The sequence below is a fragment of the Neovison vison genome, chromosome 4, assembly GCF_020171115.1.
Source record: "Neovison vison isolate M4711 chromosome 4, ASM_NN_V1, whole genome shotgun sequence".
NCBI classification, from domain to species: domain Eukaryota; kingdom Metazoa; phylum Chordata; class Mammalia; order Carnivora; family Mustelidae; genus Neogale; species Neogale vison.
The window spans coordinates 180,155,383-180,173,915 of record NC_058094.1 but is presented as its reverse complement, the minus strand read 5'-3'; positions in this window follow the sequence as shown (position 1 = coordinate 180,173,915).

Sequence of the window (18,533 nt, the reverse complement as noted above, 5' to 3'; positions counted from 1 at the left end):
CACAGAGAAGGAGGGGGGCGTACTATTTAGGTTCCATTCACCAGGCATCACAGATTTATTTCTCCTGTGTAAGGGAGGCTTACTGAAAGGTAGAATCTGTCTGATTTACGTGTAATCAGGTAAACTCCACAGCACCCACTTCAGTAAATGAAACTTAGGAAACGTTTGTGGAATGAAATGATCAAATCAATCTTTCATTTCTTGTGAAGTGTTTTAAAAGGGATGACCAGTGAGAAATATTCTCATTCCCCTCCCAGCAGCTGATATTTGTGGACTAACGCATCCAATGGTGTTTTCAGATTTTATTCACAGACTCTGCTGTACCAGATGCTCTTGCATTTTCGCTAGCTGGTCAAGAGACAGCCTTGCAAGTAGGCCAGAAGGCAAGGAAAGGAGGAAGGAGCCAAAAGGAGGCACCATATTTGTATTTTGTGAGAGTGGAAGAGAGGAGAGAGAGCGCAGAAGGCAGGAGAGCCCGCTCCCCAAAAATGGCTCCTTCCAAGAACCTGAACACAAACACAAGGGCAGGGGTGAGACCTGAGGGACTAGGAAAGCCATCAACATCTTCTGGGGGCTTAGTTGAGCCATTTCATATCTTGAATTCAATTGGCTGGCATGTTAAAGACTGCTGTTCCCTTTCCACCTTGCTCCAGAGAATCAGGCACACTGGCCTCTGAAGACCCAAAATGGGACAGATCATAGAGAAAACACTCCCACAGCTCCCTTGGGACTGCCATCATTCCGTCTGAGAGCCCCGAAGACCTGGATTTATCTACTGTGTGATTTTCTCTTTAAGCTGTCCCCTGGCACTCCATTAATTAGCAAGTCTCTTATTTAAGCCCACTCTCTCTTCCTCCTGCTTGTGATCCTGCAGTGAAGTCATAATGCTGAATTGGGTGCCTCCTAGCAGTTTCCATGACAACCAGCTATAATCACCCAGGTAAAAGTTTGTGCCTTCACTATAGGCTCCTAGAGGAGAGAAGCAGGATAATGAGAGACAAGCTCTTATTCAAATACAAATACCTTCAACAATAGCTCCACAAATTACTCTGTGAAATAAACTGATTTGCGCAGCTGCTTTTTGAGTTAGATCTGACACAGTTTCCTCCCTTACCCTCTCCCTGGCTTATGTTTCCATAAATCATTTAAGATAAATCTTTATCTCTTCATATTAAATATCATTTTAGATGTCTGCTTCTGGTAAAGAAACCAGAATTATGATATGCTAATCTTTTTGGCATTATACTTAATTTGTAATTAATCATCTTTCATAATTTGTAATATCTTTTCACCATACACCCCCTCCTTCCTCCAAGTAAAGCATGCCCACCCAACACCAAACACATACAAAAGCCACTTAAAGAATGGTCCAGAGAGGCTATGGTGAAACCCCTGCTTCTTTGATCACATCAAAGGGCAGTGGTCAAACGAGTTACACTGAGGCCCGTGCACGTAATTCTACTCTAACATACAAATTAGGGCCGGCCTGGGATCTGACGATGGCCTTGTCATCCCAAACTACTGCAAGGAAGCTTCCTTTGTGCCAGTTTCTGAAGTGCTACGAAAGTGGTAGAGCCCATGACACAGACTATAACTTAGGTGAGTGACTGTGCCCTCCACCCTGCACCCATTTCCTCACTCTCGGCAATTGTTCCAACTGAAGTAGGACTTTCCAGGAAGAGGACGCATGCCAGGAAAAACACATTAGCGCTGCCCAGTCACTCCGTATCACACTCAGACTGCTGCCTCCTTTAGCTGAGTCATGGTATGAGAAGCTGTCTTCGTACTGCTGTTTAGAATATAGTGTCAGGGGCATATTTCATGGACATCAACCTGTCTATGGAAATCCCAGGTGGCAAGGCACAGCACCCTATACTCACTACCTTCTTTAACTTCTTCATTTTCAGTCCACTCCTCCCTCTTGACACTATTTCTAGATGGCTGTACATGAGTGACAAGGAGACAGCTGTAGGGAAAGGACAATGGCTATGTCACAGTACTAAAGGTAACATCCATCCAGGCAGGAACATACATACATGGTTACAATCACCTTTGGTGTCCACTGACACATTGGGAGTCGTTATTGGATGTTCAGGAACAGAGTTTCAGAATATAGTAAAAGTGGCTACTACTGTGTCTTGTTAGAAGCCTTGCTGATTCCTGAAGTAATGTGGTACATCGCCTTTGTATCTGTTCGTCAGTGGCTGACCTACCCATTAGGTACAATACACACAGTGCCAAGAGGGCATGATACTTTTAGGGAGCCATGAAAATGGTTTAATTTCTTTTCAAGTCAAAAGAAAAAATAAATATAATTCAACTGAGATTATATCTTTCTTTAAACCCATGTAATCAAGAATATAATTTTGAATATTTTTTAATGAAATAAGGGGCCTACAAAGACAAAAGTACCTAGGGCCCGCAAAAGCCTTAATGCAGCCCCTGAGACTGTCACTGTTGTAGGAGCCTTTGAACAACAAATCATACACATCATGATGATGGCCTAAGACACTAAGGACATGGCATGAGATAGTAGTTTACAGAACCAGCGGTCAGAGTGAAGTATAAAGCTATTTGTCCTTCTAACGGGGTGTGTGCGCATGTATGTGTGTAGACATTCATGCGTGTGCACGTGATTTCCTGAAGGTCTTCTACAAATCCATGTTCCCATTATCACTTCCCTTAGTCAAGTAGCTTTCTTCTAAAATCTTTCTGAAAATTTAAGAATTGTCCCTTATTCCTTCAAACACTCAGGAAACTAAGTAGGTCCTTTCTCATTATGAAACAGCTCATGTTCCCAGCTCCTTGGAAAGGCTGGAACAACGATTTTGAAAGCTGGCTATTTTAGCTAAGAACGTTAATCATGCTGATTCTGCTGTCAACTGAGGTTATACCATCTGATCTTCCATTTCCCTTGTCATTATCATTTATGCTCTACCCCTTGACATGACACATAAGTCCTTTTTATTATATTACATATTAAATACACCAGAACACACTAAAAACTCTTCATTACCCAGTAACATACAAAGCAGGTCCATCTTAATCTCCTCTTGAAAGCATCTGGTTACTGAAACACCCAAAGTCACTGCTTAAGGTTTACCAGCTGAGAAATGAAGAGGCATATAATATAGCCTTCATGGCTATAATAACTCCTCAAGAAATCAAAGGAACTCAGTTTTTTTGTTTTGTTTTGTTCTTTTTTTTTTTTTTTTCAAAGGCAAGGTTCTGGGAGGTTGGGTCCATTCAGTATATGAAAGTAAGGAAGAAAGGAAAATGACTTCATTGAAAAGTTCCTCCAGCCGGGTCCTATATTTGTTTCTTTACCAGATTATTCTTCCCTAACCTCATGACCTACCTATTATCTTTCTTTTACAGGTGCAGTAACCATCTTTCAAAAAGTGAAGTAACTTGCCCTAAGTCACACTGCTATTACTTGTAGAAATAGGATTTAGATTTTGTTTGTGTGATACCAGGATCCATATTACTCTTATCACACAGTGGATTAGCAAACTTTTTCTGGGCTGGATAACAACTAGTCAGCATTGCTGTTTGGGCTTGAAAACAGCCACAGACACCGTGTAGGCAAACGGGCATGGGGGTTTACCTGTCAAATTTTATATACAAAAATAGGCAGCAGCTGAATTTGGCCCAGTAGCTATAGTTTGCCAGCCTCTGCTTTACACTGTAGGTCTCAACTCTGGCTGCCGCTGGAATCACTGGGAAGCTTTAAAAACTTTTGATGTGCAAGACTCATCCTATGTCAATTAAATGAGAATTATATTTTTAATAATTTTTTAAAAATATTTTATTTATTTATTTGACAGAGAGAGACAGCCAGAGAGAGAACACAAGCAGGCAGTGTGGGAGAAGCTGGCTTCCCACCAAGCAGGAAGCCCGATCCGGGGCTCGATCCCATGACCAGAGCCAAAGGCAGATGCTTAACGACTAAGCCACCCATGTGCCCGGAAAATCATTTTTAAAGCAAACTTTCCAGGTGATTCTGACAAGTAGCCATAATTGAGACTGTTAAAGAATAAAGGCAGCCAAGTTAGAGGCAAAAAACCATCTATCCAAATCTAGTTTTTCTTTCAGGAGCCAACCAAAATCCTCCCGCCTCAATTATACCTTCCTTATTTTGATCAGAAAAATTTAGCCTTTCTTTATCTGAATTCCTACAAGACCCTGGTGCAGAATTAGTCCTATTGCAACAAAGTTTGAGTCATTGTCCAAGTGGTTCCTCAAATATTCTACTATTATTTAAATTTCCCTGTGAGTAATCCTTGTCATCTCCAACAGCCTATAAATTGCGGGCTTACGGCTTTACTCCAAACACCTAGCACAGGACCAGATACAAAGTAGGTGTTGGTAGGTGTAAGGACTTTTCTTGAGGGGGAGAGAAATGAACATGTTGGGGGTCTGAAAATAGATTTGGCTTGAATATAATAAAGTTCAGTAGTTTTCCCTATTTTTCCCTTTTTCATTACTCTGCTCCTTCTTCACTCTTCCCCACCTTAGTTAATATCAACTCTATCCTTAAAGATCTTGGAATTGAGGTTGATTTTTTTCCTTTCTCTTTTTCCCCACACTGAAATCAGATAGGATAGACTAGAAGTTCTATTTTTAACATATTTTACAAAATCTGGTCATTACTTATCGCCTACACTGATACTGTCCTGCTCCAAGTCACCATCTCTCACTTAGATTATTGCCAAATCCTCTTAACTGGTCTGCCTGCTTCTGCCCTAGCCCCCACTCTGCCTGTTTTCAACACAGCATCCAGAACATTCCTGTTCAAAAAGTTTAACACTGCTTACAATTTTCCAGTGGCTTTTTATTTCCCTCAGAGTAAAAACCAAAGTCCTCTCAAGGCATGCCATCTCCTAATATTCTACCCATTTCTCACCCAATCTTGGGTGCTAAACCTTGGCCTCTTTGCTAAACCTTGAATAAGCCATGAATGCTCCTATCTCAGGGCCTTTGCACATGCTGTTTCCTTTTTGCCTGTCCTCTAAACCCTTTGGTATCTATACGGTCATCTCTCACTGACCTCAAGACTTTGTTCAGAGTCACCCAGTGAAGACTTCATGACCATGCTAACACTGAATTCCCCTTTCTCCTCTGATAAACTCCACACCTCTTTCTTATCTTACTCTTTCTCTATTATCTCTCCATAATGCTTTTTTACCTCCTGCCTTACTATACAATTTACTTATTTTCTTTCTTTGTTGATTCTCTCTCCTAACTAGAATGTGAGCTGCATGAAGGCAGGATCTTTGCCCGTTTTGTTTTCCTGTATCTCTAGTGCCTAGAAAAATGCCTGGTACATAGTAAAGAACATTTATCATTAAGTAAAGGACAGACTATCAGCCTGATAGGAAGTTTCCTGAGAACACATATGTTGGTGTGATGGGCATCTGTGATTTTGGTCCATCAGGCACCATTCATCTCTCTTACAGTAATACGAGTTTTCTGATCTATATGATACCATGTTATTTGAGTGGAACAATTTCTTTCCCCCATGCCAGCTCCATGAGTGGATACATGATCCTGGCCCTGGGTGCTTCTTGACTGTAGTTATAGGACTTATTAGTTTAGCATTAAGTATGTCTAATCCAGGTCAATCCAAACACTGCTTGTGACTTCTCTGCTGAGAGATTGGGGAAGATTATTTTTCTGCTGAGGTTGCTAAGTTGATAGAATAAGAGTCTGGGGCTGTTTCTCACCATATGGCAAAAGCCTATTCAAAAGATGGACAGAGAAATGAAGCTTGACATTATGAACTCTAGACTCACATATTCCTAAAATGAAATCTGCTTTAGTGCTTCAGCTGTGTGACTAAATAAATTCCTGTCATTTTTTAAGGTTGGGTTTCTGTCACTTGACACAAAAAGAGTCCTGAAAAATAAACTTGATGTGAAAAGACTCAATCTTACTGCTAAAAACATTTTTTGTTGTTGTTTATGTTTTTCAAAGACTGAGGACCTTGAGAAAACTAAGGGACTAAAATAAAGATAGAATAATTATGTAACTTATGAAAAGATAATACAGAGGCTTCTTTTACTGGTTTGGTAGGGAATCAAGTTTCTAAGGTTTCATAATTTACTAATGAACATATTCAGCATTATTAATTTTTTACTGAGCTTTAAACTGTCAGTTAAAGCATGATGTAAGTCATTCTGGAGGTATGGATGAAGAAAGATATGAATATGAAGGGCCTCCTTTTGCTAAGTTGATTGCAAAATAAATGACAGAAAGGGCTTTTACCTTAATGCATCATTCATCTTAGCTCTCCTTACATACTACCTGCCACATGGTTGATATTCAGGAAATTTTTACCCGAGGAAATGAAAAAACAATTGAATTATTAAGAAAGCACATTGTTCTTCATATTTTGTTGGGTCCTGGACTTCAATTAAAGCTATTCCCTGGAAGAATGCTCACCTATGCACATAAAACACACACACACACACACACACACACGGCTTACATAAAATATTTGGGTTTTGCAGTGTCCTTAAAGCACTTAAAAACATGCAAGTTATTCATGGATCCTAGGTTAAGAATTGCTTTGAAAATCCCACTGCAATATATGGCCCAGACAGCAACTATGTCTAGAATTTTTGTACTGAAAAGGTGACAAATGTGATTAAACACGGACTATTGAAACAAGTTATTGGACTGGCAGTTCAGTGGCTAAGTGGCTTGGAGTTAGAAGTAGATTGTTTTTGCCAACAAATACATGTACAACTTCAGGTAACTTAACCTTTTTGAACTTGCCTCAGTTTCCAAATGTTCAGGTAACTTAACCTTTTTGAACTTGCCTCAGTTTCCAAATGCATAAGATGAAAATAATAATCCAATCTTCCTCATGTTTGTAGCAATGACTACATTAAGTACTGCATAAAGAGCTATTAGCATAGTTCCTACTATACAGTAAACATTCGATAAATGTTAGCTGCCAAGGATTTAAACCATTTACAAAATGTAGTATTTTAAATAGAATGAACTCATTTTGTCTACCATAGCTCAGGGTGGGAATGCTGCCACCCAACAGACAAGTGACTATGGGATCTTTCATAGCTTCTTCAGATTCTGTCTTTGTGATATGAAGTTATATTCTCTATATATCATGAAAATCTGAGTTTTTTTTTTAATCACCTGTGAGTAATAATGGTAATCTCTCGATCACTGACATCTTTCTATAAGTAGGTACACTTGGACCAGCCAAGGGTTAAAAGTTCAAAGTTAGTTAAGGGGCGCCTGGGTGGCTCAGTGATTTAAGCCTCTGCCTTTAGCTCAGGTCATGATCTCAGGGTCCTGGGATCGAGCCCCACATCGGGCTCTCTGCTCAGCAGGGAGCCTGCTTCCCCCTCTCTCTCTGCCTGCCTCTCTGCCTACTTGTGATCTCTCTGTCTATCAAATAAATAAATAAAAATCTTTAAAAGCTGACCCAGCAGCCTTCTGGAAGACCCAGCCATAATTGCCATCTACCCAATTTCTACCCCTTCTCTGTAGTGAATACTGAAGATATTTGTGTGCTGATAACAAAACTGATGATATTAACTGTTCAAACCACAGGGACTTCTTCATTAGCTTGGGCGAATTTCCTAATCAAAAATGTGCTTTTATACCGTTAAAAGGAGTATTTAAAAATTTATGGAAAACACAATGAGGTAATTTCAACTTTCCGTCGCCAATTAAAAAGTGTCACTAGTTATTTGCTCTGTTCTGCACTAATTCATTCAACAATATTTAGGATCTGTTAAGTGCTGGCGCTGCTCCAGGTTCCGAAGGCCAAGAAATACCGGCACCTGGGGTTAAGAGTGTTCTACGGACTGCCCGCTCCTTCCCTTCTGTAACTCCCATCAGTGCCTGAAGATTCTGTTATGAGAGTGTTCCTGATAGTAAAAAACTGGGTTCCCTGGGTCAAGGCTTAGCCCTGAAGCTGTGTGAAGACAGACCACTCTTCATTCTCTCCACCTTAAGTGGTCTTGCTCTGCATCCAGGTTCTCAAATTAAATGCCCTCAGGAGCCACAGAGAGAGCCTCAATGTGAAGGTGGCTCAGCTTAGGAAAACAGGAGGGTCAGAGGCTCCTGCAGTGACATTCTTATCCTGATGAGATACCACCTTATAAGAGTTAGAATGTCAAAAATTAACAAGGCAAGAAACAACAAATGTTGGAGAGGTTGTGGAGAAAGTGTAAGAGGGTTCCTCTTCCACTGTTGGTGGGAATGCAAGGTGGTGCAGCCACTTCGGAAAACAGTGTGGAGGTTCCTCAGAAAGTTAAAAATAGAGCTACTCTATGACCCAGTAATTGCATTACTGGGTATTTACCCTAAAGATACAGATGTGGTGAAAAGAAAGGCCACATGTACCTCAATGTTCATAGCAGCTGTCCACAATGGCTAAACTGTGGGAAGGAGCCAAGATGCCCTTCAATAGATGAGTGGATAAAGAAGATGTGGTCCATATATACAATGGAATATTACTCAGCCATCAGAAGGGACGGATACCAAACTTTTACATTAACATGGGCAGAACTGGAGAGGATTATACTAAGTGAAATAAGTCAAGCAGAAGAAGTCAATTATCATATGGTTTCATTTACTTGTAGAACATAAAGAATAGCATGGAGGACATTAGGAGAAAGAAGGGAAAAATGAAGGGGGTGGAAATAGGAGGGGGAGATGAACCATGAGAGACTATGGGCTCTGGGAAACAAACTGAGGTTTTTAGAGGCAAGGAGGGGAATGGGTTGGCCTGATGGTGGATATTAAGGAGGGCATGTATTGCATGGAGTGCTGGGTTTTACAAACAATGAATCATGGAATAGTACATCAAAAACTAATGATGTGCTGTATGGTGACTAACATAACATACAAAAAAATAAAATAAATAATAAAATAAAATACAGTGCTTCAAAGCAAACTCATCTATAAGCCACTTGTTTCTAACCACTGCTGTTAATGAAACCCCAAAGGAAGAGGAATTAAATCAGGTGTCAGCAAACCTTTTGTCAAGGTCCCGATCATAAATATTTTTAGCTTTGCTGACCATATAGTCTCTGTCAAAGCACTCAACTCTGTCATTATATTGTGAAAGCAGCCATAGACATACATAAACATATGAGCATGGCTGGGTTCGGACAGGAATTACCCTGCTGGCCCTAGTGTCCAACCCAAGCTAAATCACACCTAACTACCTACTTTCTCGGAGAACAGAGGAAGTGGGTCATAATCATCTTCACATCCCTAGGACCAAGCAGTACATAGAGCATGGGAAATATACAGGAAATATTGGCAGAGACAACAAATTCAGGAGAAGGTATATTCTTGATGATTAACCTGGTACACAGAGCTTAAACCTCTTCTCCCAGAAAGGGCTGAAGGTCAAACTCTCTCATTTGAAAGCATTCATTTCTCTGTCCAGGGATGGACTAGATAAGCCCTGAAGTTCCTTCTAAGCTTTATTATATATATATATATATATATTGAAGAAAACTCAGAACTCAGAAAATAAAGCCTCTTGAATGTTTCCTTCATCCTAGCTCCCAAGTGCAAACTTAAACTAATGAGAAGACTCCAAGTATCTATGTTTCACAAAACACAGAAGACAGTTCTTTCAGAATGACCGTTCCAAGGCTGGAAACTGATTTGCCTGCTGCCGACACCATCGTCAAGCCGCCTGGTTAAAAAGGGCTACACCGTTTCCAGTGCAATAGTTTAACCATCTTAACCTGTGAGCTGCTTTCCAAGTAGAATGTAAAAGGATTCCCTGAGCAAACCACCCACCAATGCTTCTACCTTCCAGCAAATAAAATGAAAAGCTGCTCCGCCAAACGACAAAGTTCCAGAAGACAAATATCAACAGCACAGCTTGAGCATGGCTTGTTTAGGGAGTTAGATTTGTTCAGAATAAAGAGAATATATTCTTTTTTTCTTTAATTTTTTTTTATAGATTTTATTTATTTATTTGACAGACAGAGATCACAAGTAGGCAGAGAGGCAGGCAGAGAGAGAAAGGGAAGCAGGCTCCCTGCTGAGCAGAGAGCCTGATGCGGGGCTCGATCCCAGGACCCTGGGATCACGACCTGAGCTGAAGGCAGGGGCTTTAACCCACTGAGCCACCCAGGCGCCCCCACAGAATAAAGAGAATATATTCTATCATGTCCTTTTTAGGGAGGAAAACGAGGGGAAAGCAAAGCCCAAGGGAAAAGCCCCAAGATCCTCTGGCTGCAAAGGCCAAATTACCCAAAGGTCATTTATACCAAGTGTCATTATAAATAAAGGAGTCTAGGTCAGTTTTAGAAACACTTTAAAAGAAGAGAAGATGGCTTACACGCTCTTTGCATTTGGTACCTCTCTTTTGTTTCCCGACATGTAGCACTCATGAAAAACAGTCTCTTTTAAACAGGAGCAGCTCAACTTGTTTGTCTGGCCAAAGTCTCTTCAAAACCTATGTAAGGAACAGAAACAGAATTCAAAAGGGAATTGGGGATTTGAAAACGCACTGTTTTCATCCAGTCTATTCCCTGGGTTTTATAGTCACTGGGTCAAAAGGCTAGGTGAGGATTTTCTTATTTCATAGGTAGATTATTCCAAAAGGAATATGTTAGAACACAAATGCTGTAGTCATACACCTGGACTCAAGTGAGCTCTGCACCCACATCCCCAGCTTGGTTGAAGCCAGGCCTTTCCCAAGAGCTTTGTCAACAGCACTTTGGGGGAAAGGGTCTGGTGTTCTGGGTTTTGTTTTGTTTTGTTTTTAAGTAAAACAAACATGTTTTATTTCCCAAAAGAGTAATAACTTTAAAAAAAAAAGATTTTATTTGTTTATTTGTCAGAGAGAGAGAGAGCACAAGCAGGGAGGCGACAGGCAGAGGGAGAAGCAGGCAGATGAGGAAGCAGGCTCCCCGCAGAGCAAGGAGCCTGATGTGGGATCTTGACATAAGCAGAAGGCATGCCCTTAAGTGACTGAACTACACACACGTCCCAAGAGTAATAACTTTTTAAAAAAGTATAACTTATTTTTCCTATGCCTCAGTTTCCTCATCTGTAAAATGGATGTAATAATAAAACATGCTTCACAGAGTTAGTGTCTGGATTAAGTGATAATACCAATAATGGAGCCCAGCATGTGAAGTAACTGCTCAGTATATGTTGGCCATAATCCTTCGGTTGGAGTTCCATCGGTGAATAAGATGCATAAGAGTATCAGGAAATTTTTGGTAATTTACATCTTGCTCTCCCACTTCTAGGGACAAAGATTTTTAAAGTTTGATATTTTAATCTATGAATACATAAAAAATTAATTCTTCTTTTTGGTGAACCAATAAGGAAAGTCAGAAAAAGCAAATTCATATTCTCTTTCAAATTCCCATGATGCTACCAGGGTCAGAAATGTTATGTTTCAACAAGATGGCTTAGACAGATGACAGTTTGATTAAAAACTTCCACTAAAAAATTACCCTACAACTCCAAGTCCCTAAAGCACAAGCAAGATAAGCCAAGTGATGACTACCTTTAACAAATATAATGACATAATTGTTTATTTGGTGCAATTTTAATTCAGCCTTAAGGCTCTTTATAGTCAATTTTGATAACTGATCCCCTCTAATGGAAGATTAAGTGTCTTGAAGCAAAGCAGAAAAAAAAAATTGTTTCAACGTTATGGGATCAATAAGTTCTAGAAACTATTGAACTACGCAGTGACAAGGCCCTGAGTATATTTAAAAATGTAATTTTAGATTTCAGTACAAAGTCTATTGTCATGGCTTAAAATGTATGAAAGCAGTTAATATTAGCATGTGAAAAATCACAAGTGTGACTTTATCCCTTGGTTTCAGGATGAAATTTATCGGCTAAATGCAGATTTAAAATGCTTTGCTGAAACATTGGTCATTTAATTGCACCACTTCTACTAAAAGCTCTTGAATATGAGTACTTACTTGATTCTGTAAATTACTACACCTAAGTGCTTGCACCATGCAGCCAAAGACCACATTAAGTCCGGTTTTTCAGTAGGGTGAATCTCTCTCTGGGAACATCACCTGTGCAGGAATCTGAGGTCTGGGTTACTGTTTTATACATTGATATTTGGCTCAGGCCCTGACCCAAAGAGATCCTGAATTAAAAATGGTACTCTTGGGGCGCCTGTGTGGCTCAGTGGATTAAGCCTCTGCCTTCGGCTCAGGTCAGGACCCCAGGGTCCTAGGATGGAGCCCCACATTGGGCTCTCTGTTCAGCAGGGGGCCTGCTGCCCCCTCCCCCTCTGCCTGCTTCTCTGCCTACTTGTGATCTCTGTCAAATAAATAAACAAAATCTTAACAACAACAACAACAAAATGGTACTCTCTTCCTATGGTGATGAGTATGCTGAAAGACCAGCAAGCACGGGGGTCAAGCACAATGACAGAGTCTGTGAACCTCCAGAAATTAGGTAATGAGGTTTGCAATCTCACAGGCTCCAGGATTCTACAGTTGCCCACATCTCTTTCAGAGAAGTTTACCAAGTGCATTAGATAAGCATGTCTATATGGCACTAAGTGTCACATTCTTTAGTACATGCCTGGTTTTCTTTTTGCAGTTCCTTGTTACGGAAGACAAGCCCATGGACTCTCCTTCCTTAAGGTGAGTTCTCTTCCTGCCTAAGGGTTGCTAGCCCAGAGAGGCTAAGGAAAGAACAATGACTTCTCCTTAGCATTTTTTATATTGTGTGCGTGTAGAGGGGAGGACTCTAAAATCCCAGCTTCCTGTTGAGACCTTTTGAGACACAGGAGCAATGATGCATAGTAATAATGAAGAACAGATCTAGATATCCAATAATTCCCCAAGGCAGACAAACAATTAAACTGTAGATTAGATTATCAGGGACACTTACCTTATTGCTAAAATGGGCAGCCACGAATCTCCTTAAGGTATCAAATTATAAGGCAACTGACCTTATTTTGAGGAACTGTCCTCCTCTAAACACCCTTTCTGACCTCGGGCTTTGGAAATCTACACACTCTTGACATTTTTGTCTAAATGTGGTGATACAAAACAGCTATCATATCCATGTGTAGCTTAAACAAATTCTACTCCAGAGAATCGCACAGAGAGAGAGACTGTATAATACTTCCAGCCATTCCTCTCATTTAATGTGTGCCCCAGTGTCAGGAGGGGATGAAAACCTGCTAGTCACTCAATGCCTTTGCTTCCCTCTCTAATAATGGGAGTATCTTGCTACATGAGTGTGATTCCTATATTTAAAAGACGGATATTTTTCTTTTATCATGGCCACAAAAATTGAACCAGCTACCTCACTGATGCTCAGCTAAAGAGACAGCAAGCTGCTCCCAGTGCTGAAAAGTGAAACGGGTGTTGGTGATCTTACCAAGACTGACATGGTCTCCAATGTGGTTCTCTCCTAAAGGGTCTTTAAGGGTAATAGTGACTGGAGGCAAAGTTTCACTGTTAATGGTATAAAAGCACATTTTTGATTAGGAAATTTGCCCAAGCTAATGAAGAAATCCCTGTGGTTCGAACAGTTAAATCATCAGTTTTATTATCAGCACATGAATATCTTCAGTAATCACTACAGAGAAAGGCTAGGAATTGGGTAGATGGCGATTATGGCTGGGTCTTCCAGAAGCTGCTGGGTCAGCTTTTAACTAATTCCACTTTGAACTTTTAACCCTTGGCTGGTCCAAGTGTTCCTACTTATAGAAAGATGTCAGTGATTGAGTTTTGGCAGCCACATCATACTCCCTAAATTAGCTTTCAACCCAAATCCTCAAATCTTCTTCATACCTGCTATTACTAAACCATCCCCTCCCCATCCCCAACATGCATACCACATACCTGTACTTAACTATCCCAAACTTGGTGATTTGTATCAATAAATTCCCTGGAAGTACTGTGAGTCCTGGCTTGTTGTATCAAAGTGCAGGATCTCCTATCTATTACTGTTAAAATTCATCTTGTTAGATTTATCCCAGTTCTCCTGCTTGTCATCTCTTTGGATTCTCATTCTATCCCCCAATGCATTTGCTATCCTTTCCAGACTCCTGTCATCCATAAATTAAATCAATGTGCCCTCTAAACTTTCAGCCAAGGCATGGATAAAAATGCTAAACAAACCAAGGCTGCATCATCCGATAGTTCATCAATCAATGCCAACAGCTACCCTGCCAGTTATGAATTTCCCTCTCATGGGATGTGCTCCTGGAGATAGAGCCAGATCTGTACCCAGAAACTGTATACAGTCATTAATATGGAGTATCTGGTTTCTCTGTTCGCAACACTACTCCTAAGAATTGTGTACTTTTAAGCCCAAGCAAATTAACAAATCCTTTGAATAAGGTGAGCAGTCAATACATTTTCTTAGCCTCAGTTCATGAAAACTGGCTACAGAGGAAATGCAGGAGATGAGAATCTCATACAGTAGTGATTCCTGAGCCTCTAGAGGCCGTGCAGTGTATACCAGACTGCACACTGGCTTTCCTTCCTTTCCTGAGGTCTGCCAAGTTGATGCCATGTGTCCACTTCCTTGATATCACCTCTTCTATTCTCTGTCCTTGTGGGCTTACACCTTTACAACCAACCCATTTACTGTGATTTTAGTGGGTTTGGCAAGGACATGCAGGTTAAATCTGGCTGTTTAACAAGAAATTTGGTGTAAAAAAACGTAACATTTCTTGCTACTGCAGAATGAATGTCTTCGTCCCCCTTGACCCCCATAAATTCATATGTTGAAACCTATTCCCCAACCTAATGGTTTTTGATGGTGGGGCCTTTGGGAGGTTATTAGGCCATGAGGGTCGAGCCCTCATGAATAGGATTTAGAGCCCTTACAAACATCAGCCCAGAGAGCTTCCTCAACCCCTCCTGCCACGTGAGGACAAAGTGAGAAGATGGAGGTCTATGAACTGGGAATTGAGTTTTCACCAGAAACCAAATCTGCTGGCACAGCAATATTCTCTGTATTTTTCTCTGGAGTGTATTATGGAGAATGTTCTTGGTGTATTTCACAATGATTATGCTTTTTTTTCCTTGAGTAGATCCACAAAGATATCTTTCTCTTATCTTTACCTTGAGAACCTGGTGGGGTTCCTGGATATAAAGCTCACATAAATAGGGAGCCCCCACTAAATTGTGATCCCCTCCCCAAGTAGTTTCTCACACTCATGCTAGTCCACATTCAGCTTCCAGCAACTTTCCAAAATTATCATTTGAGTGTTTATTATCAGTTTATGGATCCAGTAGCTTCTACTCAGGTAAGGTTTCAGCAGTATACTCTTTATTCACCTGCCTCTCCAGACTTGGGGTACCAGTTTGCCCCATGAATGTGAGTCCCAGAAAAGTAACTTGATTTTCAGTTTGTTCAGCTTTTTCTTATTGTTAGGATAAGAATGATGACTTTTGAGCTTTTATATGCTGGAGTTGAAATCAGAAGTCTACATATTTGTTGTTGTTGTTGTTTTAAGATTTTATTTATTTATTTGACACACAGAGAGAGAGAGAGATCACAAGTAGGCAGAGAGAGAGGGCGAGGCAGGCTTCCCACCGAGCAGAGAACCCGATGTGGGGCTCGATCGCAGGACCCAGAGATCATGACCGGAGCTAAAGGCAGAGGCTTTAACCCACCAAGCCACCCAGGCACCCCTACATATTTGCTTTTAAGAAATTTCTTAAACTCTCTGAATCTCAGTTTCAACATTTACGGAAATAGCAATTCCTATCTGCTAAGGTGATTATGGGGAATAAAGGAAATAATACCCAGCACACAGTATTCAGCAAATGATCAAGTACCAATACCCATCCCACTTTCCCCACAGTGAAGTCATTAGAGTTGTATAGGCAGAAGTAGAAAGACCCCTAGTAGAAACAAGGTGGGGGGGGGCTTCAGATTTAGAAGGGTCTTTGGGGGAAAAAACTTTTAAAATCTTTTGTATCTCTGTTACCTAGTTCTCTTGCTCTCATTTTCCAAATCTGGTCACTTCTAAGGAGAAAGTTAATTAATAGAATATGCAAATTAAGGAGCAGTTATAACACTAACTAAGGTTTTCTTATCAACAGCTAGTCCAGTTCTGTACATGTGTAAATCAAGACCTCACTGTCTGCAGCTATGGAAACTCACACTGGAAACTTGTAAGGATCTTGCTATCTGAACAAAACTGAGATGCATAGAAATAATGGCTTCTGAAAGCCTCTTTATCTAATGCAGTGTCCTGAAAGGTCAATGGTGTGCTTCCAGATGAATGATGAATTTGAGCTTCGTCACAACCATTGCTTCATCCTGGCAAGTACTGGATGGTGTAGTGAAAGGACAGCCTGGTGTGCAGGCAGCCAAGCCTCCAGGCAGAGGTGTCCGTCCCTGAGCTAGAGCACTGGTTTCTTCACCTGACCTTCTGCCCTTTCAATCGCATAGAACTAAATCTCACTTTTCAAAATGGGGACCCACTGGATTTTGGTGTGCTTTGCTGGTTGATAGTCATAACTTATTAAGCAGGTCCCCAGAGGACAAAGCAATTGAGTAGTTCTAATTTTCAGGAAAGGGAGGTGTACTAGTGAAGAAATTGCCACACTGCCGTCTCACCTGCCCCCCCACCTGCCATGAGGCGTTTCTATGCAGCAGATAACACATCTTCCCAAATATGCTTTGCACAACACTAACTGAAGGCATGTTCCTAAACGTCCAGGCATAGCCATGGCTTTCCATCCCTTTATCATAGAAAAGACCCTAGATCAAGAAGATAGAGTCAGAGACTTGTTTTAAAAAAAAAAGCCCAAATTACAAAGACGGCAATTTCTGTACAGGCCCAAATATATTTGCTTCCTAAACAGTTCCTCCATCCACACTTCCCACTTTCACTCATTTTTTTTTCTTCTCATTTGTTTAAATGAGACCAAACTCTGGATCTTTTAAGTTAAAATAAAAAATTGTGCAAATGCATGGATTTTAAGTTGTTTGCCATTCTTTTTCTTATTTGACATTAGTTATTTTTGTATTAGTTATATTTGTATTAATTAAGAATACTGAGCTATCAACCACTATATTACAGGAGCAAGAAATTATCAAAATAAACTATCAGAATTACTTTTTTTTGTTGTTAAAGGTTATTGGCTTAGACAGCGTTCTTATAGGAAATAGTCTCTGATTCAGATGGTTGAAGACACTTATTGAAGGAACTACTTGTAAAGGGAGTAAGGCTACGAGAACCAGTGGGGCACTCAGAGCTCAGTAACAGGGGAAACCTTTTCCATTTCTAGGGCTGGAAGGACAGGTGAGCCCAGAGAGGGCTGGAGCCCTGGAGAAGCCTCCCCTGATAGCCTTATCTTGGCAGGGCTGTCACCATAAAGAAACAGCCCAAAGCAGAGAAGTGGAGTCAATGCCTCCCCCTTGACTCTTGGGTGAGGCAGGCCAGGCAAGGGCTCATTCTCAGGCTCACATAGAAGAGGGTCATATCTAGCAGAGAAGGTCTCCTTAAATTTTGTGCCTTGTGGGCTTTGTTTGCTTGCCTCATCACACATCCTGGCTCTCTGATAGACCAAAGGCAACAAGGCCATCCACAAGGGAGACTGGAAGGTGCATTCATGGGGTTTAGCCTCCCGGGGCACAGGGAAGGCATCAAAGAGAGAGAGTGAGAGAGAGAGAGAATGGGTCTTGGGGAGAGTCATAGAGTATAACAAGCACCATTATTTCCACAGGTCATTGGCAACAATCTGTAAGTGTTAGGGCTCTTAAAAAGACCCTTTTGTTCATATTATTTTCAAGGACAGATTTTGATAAAGGAAGAAAATATGCTGGCAATAGTCATTCACAGACAAAAGCAAGATTATATTCTTGTGACTACTCGTAATTTAGCATTTTATCAAATTAGACTATTGGAACTGGTTTTATGGGGGAAAGATCTCCATCTGCAGAAGAAAAAAGGGGATCTTTTTCATCTCTTCCTGTGACTCCTCTTGTTAATGATGAAAACTTCCATTTTTAAGGCCAGGGTCTGAAATTTCAGAGTCAGCATTATAAGCAAAAAATGGTCGGTTTGCAGAGGTCACTCTTACTAACAGAAAGGGGTCAAGGAATAAATGATATTTTACTGATACTGTACATCCACATCACTTTATTCTTCCACATACCTGATACACCTCTTCTTTTAAAAAAAAAAAAAGATTTTATTTATTTATTTGGCAGACAGAGATCACAAGTAGGCAGAGAGGCAGGCAGAGAGAGAGGTGGAAGCAGACTCCCTGCTAAGCAGAGAGCCTGACACGGGGCTCGATTCAAGGACCCTGAGATCATGACCTGAGCCGAAGGCAGAGGCTTAACCCACAGAGCCACCCAGGCGCCCCACACCTCTTTTTTTTTTTAAACATTTCACAGGAATCACTCACTGTATGCACAATGATGAAAGCACAACGTGAGCAGATTCAAGGTGGAAGCTGCATGACTAGCTTAATGCCCTCTCCAGCAGAGGCACACAGCTCCACAGACCCTCCTCACCTGAGAAGCCCATTCCTCAGTGGCCAGCTGGCACGCACCCAGAG